Genomic DNA, 9,394 nt, shown 5'->3' with positions numbered 1-9,394 from the left:
ATTGTGTTAAAAAATACTTGGTGTTGAAGTGACTTTTATGCAAAGTTTCTGTGAAGTTGTGATTTAAGAAAAGACTCACCAGGAAGGTATAACTGAAATATTTTGCTTTGCGTCAGTTTGATCCATTTCAAAACAGTTTGTTGAGCTGGATTGCGGTGTCTTACTTAATATTAACTCTGAGCCATTTGCCTGAACTGCTGTGGTATTTTTGACACAGGTAGTATTTATTCTGATTATTTCTTAGAGCCACCCCCACCTCTGCATTACCTAACCAGGGGTGCGTCGCAGTCTCCATTCTTACCTACTGTAGTGATGGATCATGGGAAAAAGCCTGGTCAGAGAGCCTTGCTCTGGATGGATGAGACAAACTGTTTGATATCAAACTGAGTCAAACCGCAATATTTTGCTTTGGTTCAACTCACTGAAATGAAATGTTTTAATTTAGGAATACCAAACCACTTCATTTTTTCATCAAAAGTTTGGAAACAAAATATTTGGCACTCACTAATGTCATATTTTGAAGGTAGAGGTATGAATTTCTCAGGTATTTTTGACGGGAGATCCTCCCTTCCACATAACGGCGGATGTTCTTACTCAGGCCTGCTGGGGAGAGGTGGCACTTAGGTGATGAAGAAATAGGAGTCCATAACGTTGCACCGTGTACCAGCCTAGTGAGAAGAGGGCTTTACGCTCAGTTTGAAAGAGGCCAGTGCAAAAGTTACCTGGGTAAGTACAAATTAAGAAACACATAGAAGAAAAACATTGGTAAGTTTAAAAGAGCGAATATTACAGTAGCACCTTTGGAAGGTTAAGAGAGCAATGTCAATGCAAACATAGGAAAAAATGGAAAGGACCTGAGGTTGTAGTGTAGAATCAGATTAAATACTTAATGGGCATATTAGAAATTTGCTGGGATAAGTCACAGGACTGGGGTATTAGCACAGCTCATTCTGGAAGGACAGAGTTGGAGAAATGGAGAAGCATTATCCATGCTAGTTCTGAAGTTGTGCAATAAATGAGGGACAGACTTGTCTGGGTGAAGTTAGAAAGAAAGACAAAGAACAGAGCCTCTTTGACAGGTGGATGTAGGTTAAGCCACCTCTCTGGGAGGAGTGGAAAGATGGACACTTTACTGGGATATTCTTCTTGGGATACGTTGAGACAACTCTGTTTCACAGGGTAGAAGTTATTATGGACTTATTTTAGTTGAGTCTTAGTAAGGAGGGCTTGCCTGTGCATCTAAAGAAGGGAATGTTAATGAACCTGAAAATGTGAATCCACTTAAAGAGGTTTGGATTTCTGGACAGACAGTGGAACAGACTGTCAGACACTGCAGACCTAGATTGTAAAATGATTAAAAAAAAATAATTGCCAAGAGTAATTAATGTTAAACTAATGTAATTTCCCAGTTTATAGGGCAGCTAGCTAAGGAAAAAAGAGTGAGCAGTAGATACCATACAGGTATTCTTTTGATCTTGATATACCTCCTGATCTTGGTTTTTAACATAATCCTTCACTATATGCTCTGACTAAGTCACAATCTGGGTAATAAGACTAGGTAATTTGACCCAGTCAAAGTTGGCTGGTTGGACAAATATCCTAATGAGGAGATAAGGTAAAGGGAGGTAAAGGGACAAGGCTCAAGCATTAGGAAAAATGTTCTAACTGCCTGAGTAGTAAAATCACAGCACAGATTACTTAGGGAGAAAGTAGAATCTTCTCAACTGATTTTTTTGCAAGAACAAGGATGACAAATATTTTTCAGAGATGGTCTGAGTTATTTATTCTGCTTTACAGCAAAAGAAGAGATTAAATAATCCCTCCACATCCCCTCTAGGCACGGATTTTTAAAATTCTGTTAAGTGGGCACTTTGGGGACATTTAAGATCCTTGCTTCTCAGGTGGAGTCCAGACAAGGATAAACATTGTACTATGGAAATTTTCCTCAGGGCAGGTGTACCTACAAGTCAGACTTTTGGGTTGTACTGAAAAGAATTATTCTTTATCTGCTCTGCAGAACTTTAGACAAGGATGCCCAGGTTGAAATACTGCATGTCACACCAGCATACACATTTCTGGAGGCTACAGCAGATTATCTGAAAATGGTTTTGCATGAACCTAATTTTATTACAGAGTTATGCTCCAATGATGAGGAACAGAGGAAAGATGTGATGGAAGTGTGCAGTGTAAACAGCTCGGATTGCTCCTAGCAATTGCATGGTTTTAATTGGGTAACAGATCATGAGCTATATCTGTAAAGATTATTCAGCAGTTTCAAAAAACAAAAATATTTTAGAAAACCATGCCCTTCTAGAGGCATCTGGCAAACAGATAAATAGTAAAAGTTCAGACTCATCATTAATAGATGAGTCATTGCTTCTATGTCCTTCCCTGAGACACTCACACAAAACTCTTGCTGGCTTTAGCAGGTGATGTGGTCAGCCTGAAGGAGAGTGTGCTCTCTTGGCCTGGCTCAGGCCTTGACTTCAATCTCACACTGATTTGTTGGTGATTTTAGACAAGCATAGAGGAAAGACTGCCATAACCAAGAAGGTGCTTCAGCAACTCTTTCTCCCTTTCCTCTTCTCGTCCCGTCCCTCTCATTGCTTCTTCGGCTGTCCTTATGGCCAGGAACTTGCTGTCCCTTTTTCTGGGTGGTGACCACATGGCTGCAAAGCCCTGGCTTGTGAGTGATAGCTATAATACTTCTTGCCTTTAATTGGCCACCACTGTGTTCTTCCAGAGTACCTTGCCCTTGCCACAGGGATGGCTGTTGCTTGTGAAGTAGGTGGTGATTTTCAAATTATAAAATTGCAATAATTCTATGTATTTTGGATTACATTACATTGAATTAATTCTATGTATATTGAATTACAGAAGTACTGATTTAATTGACTGCATGGATTTGCAGCCAGCAGTTCAGCAGCTGCTTCGTGAGCCATCCTTGCAGGAGGGGAACCTCAGAGAGATGGGTGAGTTGGATGCTGAGAGGTGGGAATCGGTCTAGTCATCCCAAGAGAAATCATCCCCCTTTGTGAGTCAAAGCCTGCAGTCTCTTGCCTGAGATGAAGGGAATCTCCCAAGGGCAGCTAATCTTGCACGATCTCATCACTTGAGATCAAACATCACGATTGCAGGTCAATAGATATTGCTAAAAGTACACGAAAACCTCATTCAAATTCACATTTAGCTCTAGCCAAAACACAACCCGAAGCATGATCCAAATAACCTCCTCCTCAGCCCACCTTCATTGCCGTTCTGTTTCAGTGGCAGATGCAGCACAGAAAAGATGCCTGAATGCTTAATTCAGAAATTTACTGTTTAAGGCATTACTTGTATGAACACCAGCGTAACACATAGAATACCAATGCCCTAAATTTAGTAGTTTTGTCTGAGTCATTTTCACTATGTGGGAGGGCTGTGAAGACACTCCACAGAGTGGAGAAACTTGCTGGTGGTGTCTGTCCAATGAGATTATTTTTTTTAAAAGTCAGAACACAACAGAACTACAGATATGTTTGTGAGTAAAATGCAGTTTTGTTGCAGACTTCAGTACAGGAAAGGGGTGGTGTTGCTCTCCACCCACTTCAAAAGCTGAAGTCAAGTTTGACTGATATGCATCTCTGATACTGAAATAGGTACTGAACTTTTCATGACAGCAACACACAGACACAGGTAAACACTCTGGCTGCGTGATTTGGAGGGACATGATGTGGTGTAATCCCCAGATTTGTCTGTGGAATTACATTTTATTTTCAGATCTTCTAGCAATAGCAGCTGAGTTGTTACAATCCTACACGTTGCCAACCAGCAGCCAAAAGCTATTCCTGGGCGTATTCACTGAAGGATGAAATGTTGTCCCACTGAAGACCAGGTGACTTTTGCCACAGAAGTCATTCAGTAGGGCTAGGAATACACACACAGTTTTTGAAATAGATGTGGGCACGAGTAATTGAGTGTGGATGGGAATGAAGGAGGCATTTAGACTTGGTGTTCTAAAATGGTAACACTTGCCTTCCTGCCAGTCTGGATTTTATTCTTACTCCATTAGCCTTTCTGCTTGAATGCAGCTGATTTCAAGTTGATATGAATGAACTTAGCAATTCCATTTTGGAGATTTTTCCTGGGACCCTGTGGAATAAAACTGTCCCTCTCCTCAAATGAAAACCCAACTTCACTGTCTTGAGTTTAGTCAGAATTTATCATGTTTTTAGTTATAGCTCAACCCCTGCACTCTGGATTTGGAGTGGACTCTTCATCAGGCAGAAATGAAGCATGTTTTCACATACTGTATACTGTCTGATAGCACCCATGGCAGATACATAAACATGCTAGGACTTGATCCTGTGGCCCTGATTCTCATGACTTCAGGGCTCTGCTCACACAAACTGGAGGATCAGTTGTAATGTGTTTAATGCCAATGAGATGAACTCTGTTCATAGCGAAACTCCAGTAAAATCCAAAGCTTGTTAATAGAAAAACTAGTTAGCTGTTATCATAAATGGAGCAAAATGCCAAACAAAATCCTGCTCTGCTGTTTGTTCCCATGCAGGCATTTAGCTGCCAGGAAAGACCAGTCTTATAAACATGAAATTATATCCATGGTAACATGCAAGCAGTGTTTAACTTTGCAGCATGTTAAAAGGTACATTAAAAAAAACCATTTTTGTATTTTACTGCTGAGAATAGCAATTATGACTCGTAAGTCAGCTATTTTAACTCAGTCAGCTTGGGAGTTGTTGACTGGTGAGGGTAAGGGCCAGAGGCACAGCTCCTTCCCCAGAACACTTGTTGTTGCTAGACATTCCCAGAAGGTATTATTCCTTAAGTACAGCTTGTGTTTTCTTTACCCAGCTTCCTTTAACTAGAAGGATATGGCAGGTCGTGATACCGGACTGCAGTGAAGTCCCACCTGTGCTGTTCTACCCTTCAGGAGTGAGCAGTGCTGGGGCTGCACAGCTGTCGTGCACGTGCCCTTTTTGGGTAAGTACTGGATTCAAGGAGCGTGCTCTGTGATACGGCATCCTGGGGTTATAAGCATTCTGCTCAGGTGCTGTTTAGTGACTCCTGCATCATGCTAGAAAGCAGACATTGCTTACAGAGGGGGAGAGCAGCTGGAGTAAGGAGTAGACTGAATTAATGTCTGGGCTGGAAAACGCATTGGGAAAAGTAACTGCAAGATCCCAACTTGGAGCAAAAGCTGAAGCTGAAAGCTGCAGATGGTTTTCTTGTATGTATGATAATGTCAAACCCAAAAAAGGGAGTTTTCGCACTCTGTTGTCTGTTTAGCGCAAAGTAAAAATTATGTACTGGAAAATGGAGCCCTGTGTCTGGAGAAAACAGCTATGACTGTGCCTATACAGTACCATATAGGACTCTGTGGAAGTTGGGCTTGACTGCTTCTGCAGAGGTCTCTAAAGCCTTGAGGTCTGTGTGCCGTGGAGTGGAGGGAGGGAGAAACAACACATCCCATTTGTGTCCTTCAGTGGTTTTTGTCTATTAGCACCTACATGATAATACTACTCTGAGTGAATTGTTGTGCTAGGAATGACTACTAAAACCCAGAAATTTCATCTCTAAGGGTGGCAGAACAGCCCATGTGAGATGTAAGGGCAGCGCCATGGCTACAGCTGGATCCCACAGTGTTGTGGAAAAGAACAGGATGCTCTGGTAGCTACTGTCTTGTGTGTGCCTTGAAGCAAAGGGGCTGGTGGATGCAGTAGCCTGGGTGTCTGGCTCCAGAAAGACAGCAGCATCTTTGAAGAATACACGTATTTTTGCTGTCTTCCTTTAGCTGTTCTTCAGAGTTCTGCGTTTTTTTTTTAGCTACGCAGAGGTGAGACAAAGATGATACCAGGTGCACTACGTGTAGACATTTAAGAACACGTGTACTAGTGTGTACCTCTCAACAGAAAAGTGGAGATAGTTTATCAGCACAACCTGTCCGCTCACTCGGATAAATTCCTTTTTTACCAATGATCGATGTTGTTGTATAGGAGAGACTCAGACCTGTCTCTCTAGGGTTGGGCTGTGCTGTGCCTTTTCTGCTTTTCTAGAGCAGACACAGACTGTGCCTTCCAGCAGGGTGTACGGTTTGACACTACAAGATCCAACAGTGCCTCAGTTAATGGAGGTACTGTGTTCAGGCTGGGGAGGATGAAGAGTGTCTGAGATGCCTTGCCACTAGGTTGTTTGCTCACTGGTGTGATGGGAGAGAGATGAAGCATGAGGCAGTATCAGAATAGGGGCCTGAATGAATCCACAGTAACTTTTTACATGCCACTTCAGTGACAGTTGTCTGTTCGTCATCTTTGAAATACATATCTTCATATGCCTCAAATGAGAGCCTAGGAGCCTGAAGTACCTAATTTTGAGAAGAAAATGGCCTTTGTTTATGGAAAGTTTCCTAAAAGGACTTTAGTGGTCATTCTGTAAAGAATTTTGGATTCTACCTTGGATGGTGGTGTCCCTCATGGGATATGCGTAGCTCAATCTGTAGAAGGGTCAATGCAAGGCGTATTTGCTGTATGAGTCCTGTGGGTGCTTTGGCCTTTGCTCTGGATCTTAGATCTAGTCATGCAACTCTTCTCCTTTTGCAGGGTGATAGTATCTTTAGACCTGTCTGCTGGGTTCATCCTGCTTTCATGCTGAAGAGGTGTGTGGGAGACGGTGGCCAGGCATCAGTAGTGTAACGACCTTTTACTGGTGGAGGCTCACTGGTGGTGAGTACTGGCAACACACTCCAGCAGTGGATGCATCTATTTCAGCCAAGCTATGCCTCCTGCAGATTAATCTTGTGGGAGCAGAAGGAAAGAAACAATACTTGAAGAAGTCTAGGTGGTGGTGTGTGTCTAACAGCTGCGCTGGTGGACACCCAGAGTGGGGCTCCAATGCTAGCCTTGGGTTTCACCCCTTCACATTCTAGTGTACGTAGCCATGCCTGCAGAAGTCAGTTGCGTGCATGTAGCTGGGATCCCTTCTGCCGCTCTTATTTCTGCTATGGGAAATCTCATTAAAAAGGTCCTTGAGCACTGACTAGAACTGTGGCACCCATGTGGACACACTGGGACTCAGAGATGCCATTAACTTAAGGACTTTTCCATAACGTTAGCAGACCTCAGGGAAGACCTACAGAACTTGGATCCTGATCCCAGACCAAATGCCTCTGTCAGGGGTCAGTGAGGGAAATTTGATAGGATTATCCTCATTCCACCACTAAGTACCCACTACTGGGTTGTTCTGTTGAAAAGACAACAGGACCCACTGAAAGGCTATTTTTCCATGAGGTTAACTTCAGCTTACTGGTGACAGCTATGGTGGGTGGCTATTGAACCAAGTGTCAAAGCCAACATCTGAAGTGACCTTTAGGCTGTTTACTCAAAGCAGTAACAGACTCGCCCCCAACTTCCTGATAGGGGCCATCACTTATCAAGAAATAAGAAGAGCAAGTGGCTAGATATGGAAATGATTGTGGGAGTGAGCCTAATTGAAAACATACAGCATCGTACAGAAGTAATATTAATACACCGGTAACCTTTACCTCTTCTATGGAATATGCATGTAGAAACTAAGACAGAAGAATTACCAGGAACTGGGAAAAAAGAAATATATGGTAAAAGTCTATTCCAAAACAAATAGACAACCTTTTTTTGGGCAGACAGATGTTTATAATTTAACTCAAGTACCTTCCTAAGGCTGTGCCACATGCCCCATGATCCTTTTTCCTAGTTATGCAGTGTCAGAGAAAGTGTCAGAAATCAGTGATTTTCATCTCACTTAAGTGAAACTTTTTAGAAAAGGGGTCTAAAATAAGCTGAGGGATTAAGTAGACACTAAAAATTCAGTAAGCTCTTAACTTAATGGCTAGATATGCAGAAGGCTAAATACACAGTAGAAGCCAATAAGACTGCTTTCCAATCTAATTCAGAAAGCTAAATTATGTTCATTCTTAAAAAAAAAGTTTCTAATAAGACAAAAAATATATACTTTAATACATGCTTTAAAAAGTGCTCGGAATTTTAATGGATTTACCTGAATAAGCTATACTGTAGCATTTCACCATCTCAAACTAAGCTTGTTTTTTGCTAATGTTGACCTGGTTTTGTTCGAGACGTTGTTTTTCTTTTAATTAATTTTTCTGTTCATTTGAGTCAGAATAGCAGCACCATCTAATCCCAGTTTTGTATTTGCTAGGAAATGTCTAGACTGGCTAGCATGAAGGTTTTCATCCTGGAAGGTTTTAGTAAGATCCTTCTCCACTTGGTATACACGTCACATACGTAAGTACTGAAACCGAAAGTTTCAGACACGATACAACAGCTAGTAATAAACTGTTTCAACCTTTTTTTTTTTTTTTTAAAGGAAAAGAAACACCATCTTTTGGCAGTGTTTCCTCTCAAACCTCAGAGACTTGCTGATCTGCCACGTAGATCTGTACCGTGGTTGAAAAATATCAAAACAGAACTAAAGATTTTTATATCTACTCTTCCCACCCAGCACTCACAGCTCCTTCCCCCTTCCCTGTCTGTCAGGTAGTTTCTAAAGATGTTGAGGAGACAGGAAGGGAAGGCAGAACTGACCGTTGGACAGATAAATAGACATATAGTGCCAACAATGAAGCCTCATTTCTGTAGGAATGTAGCTTGAAAACGCCTTGGTAATTGGAATGGATTGGGAATATTTTCTTTCTTGTGGAAAACTGCAGGGTTTTTGAGGCAGGGGGGAAGCAAGGTAGAAGCGATTGCTTTCCACATCAGAGTCGGGAACTTGCAAGTCTTCAGGACAAATGACCTATTCTTTTCCTTAAACTCAGGGTTTTTTTTAATGTGAATGATGGGCTTCTGTTGGCTTGTGCTGTTGTGATACATCATGGGAACATCTGGCAGTGATACATGTTGAACGTGGAGTCCAGTTGCAAGAAATGGTCCGTGAAGGATAATGACATCCAAGCCATAACTCCAGTAAGTCACTGGGATGTTTAGTTTCTTATAAATTTTTGGAATTTTCTTTGCAATTTTCTATGCAAAGCAGGCACTTGGAGTGAAAAAGGTCATTTTGATAAAAATCCAACTTTTCACTGAAATCAGTTCTCTTCAGCACCCTGTCCCAAAATCTGTTATGTTCACAGTGTTCCAGAACAGCCTTGCCATCTGTCAGAAGCATTTTTAGGTAACAAATTATTCAACCTAACTGTGCCCTATCTTCGCCACACCAGTTGTGCGTGTCTTTGAAGTTCCTTGGGATAGATAAGCCTGATGCTTCCCAGTGCCTGCAGCAATGTCCAGATGCTGAAGGGGGAGCCCCTAGAGCCAGGAAGCAGAAATATCCCTCGGACATGGGTGTTTTTGAAGCACCAGCCATCTCCCGAGTAGAGGTGTCTTTGCCTACTACTGCA

The 9,394-nt window shown here is 42.0% G+C and overlaps 2 long non-coding RNA genes across 2 annotated transcripts; both read left to right on the top strand.

Moving 5' to 3' along the window:
• Positions 1-604: 604 nt before the first annotated feature.
• LOC309674667 lies at positions 605-4,884 on the top strand. Its single transcript, XR_014269417.1, has 3 exons — positions 605-726; positions 2,878-2,972; positions 4,855-4,884. It is a non-coding gene; the product is annotated as an uncharacterized lncRNA (long non-coding RNA).
• Positions 4,885-4,952: 68 nt separating this feature from the next.
• On the top strand, positions 4,953-8,503 carry LOC309674191. The gene is made up of 4 exons (XR_014269371.1): positions 4,953-4,983; positions 6,600-6,722; positions 8,205-8,279; positions 8,362-8,503. It is a non-coding gene; the product is annotated as an uncharacterized lncRNA (long non-coding RNA).
• The last annotated feature ends 891 nt before the right edge of the window (positions 8,504-9,394 follow it).

The sequence above is a fragment of the Vanellus vanellus genome (genome assembly GCF_965231255.1).
Source record: "Vanellus vanellus genome assembly, chromosome: 7".
Taxonomy (NCBI): domain Eukaryota; kingdom Metazoa; phylum Chordata; class Aves; order Charadriiformes; family Charadriidae; genus Vanellus; species Vanellus vanellus.
Note: the sequence above shows the minus strand (reverse complement) of the source record. Positions and strands in the feature narration are given on the sequence as shown.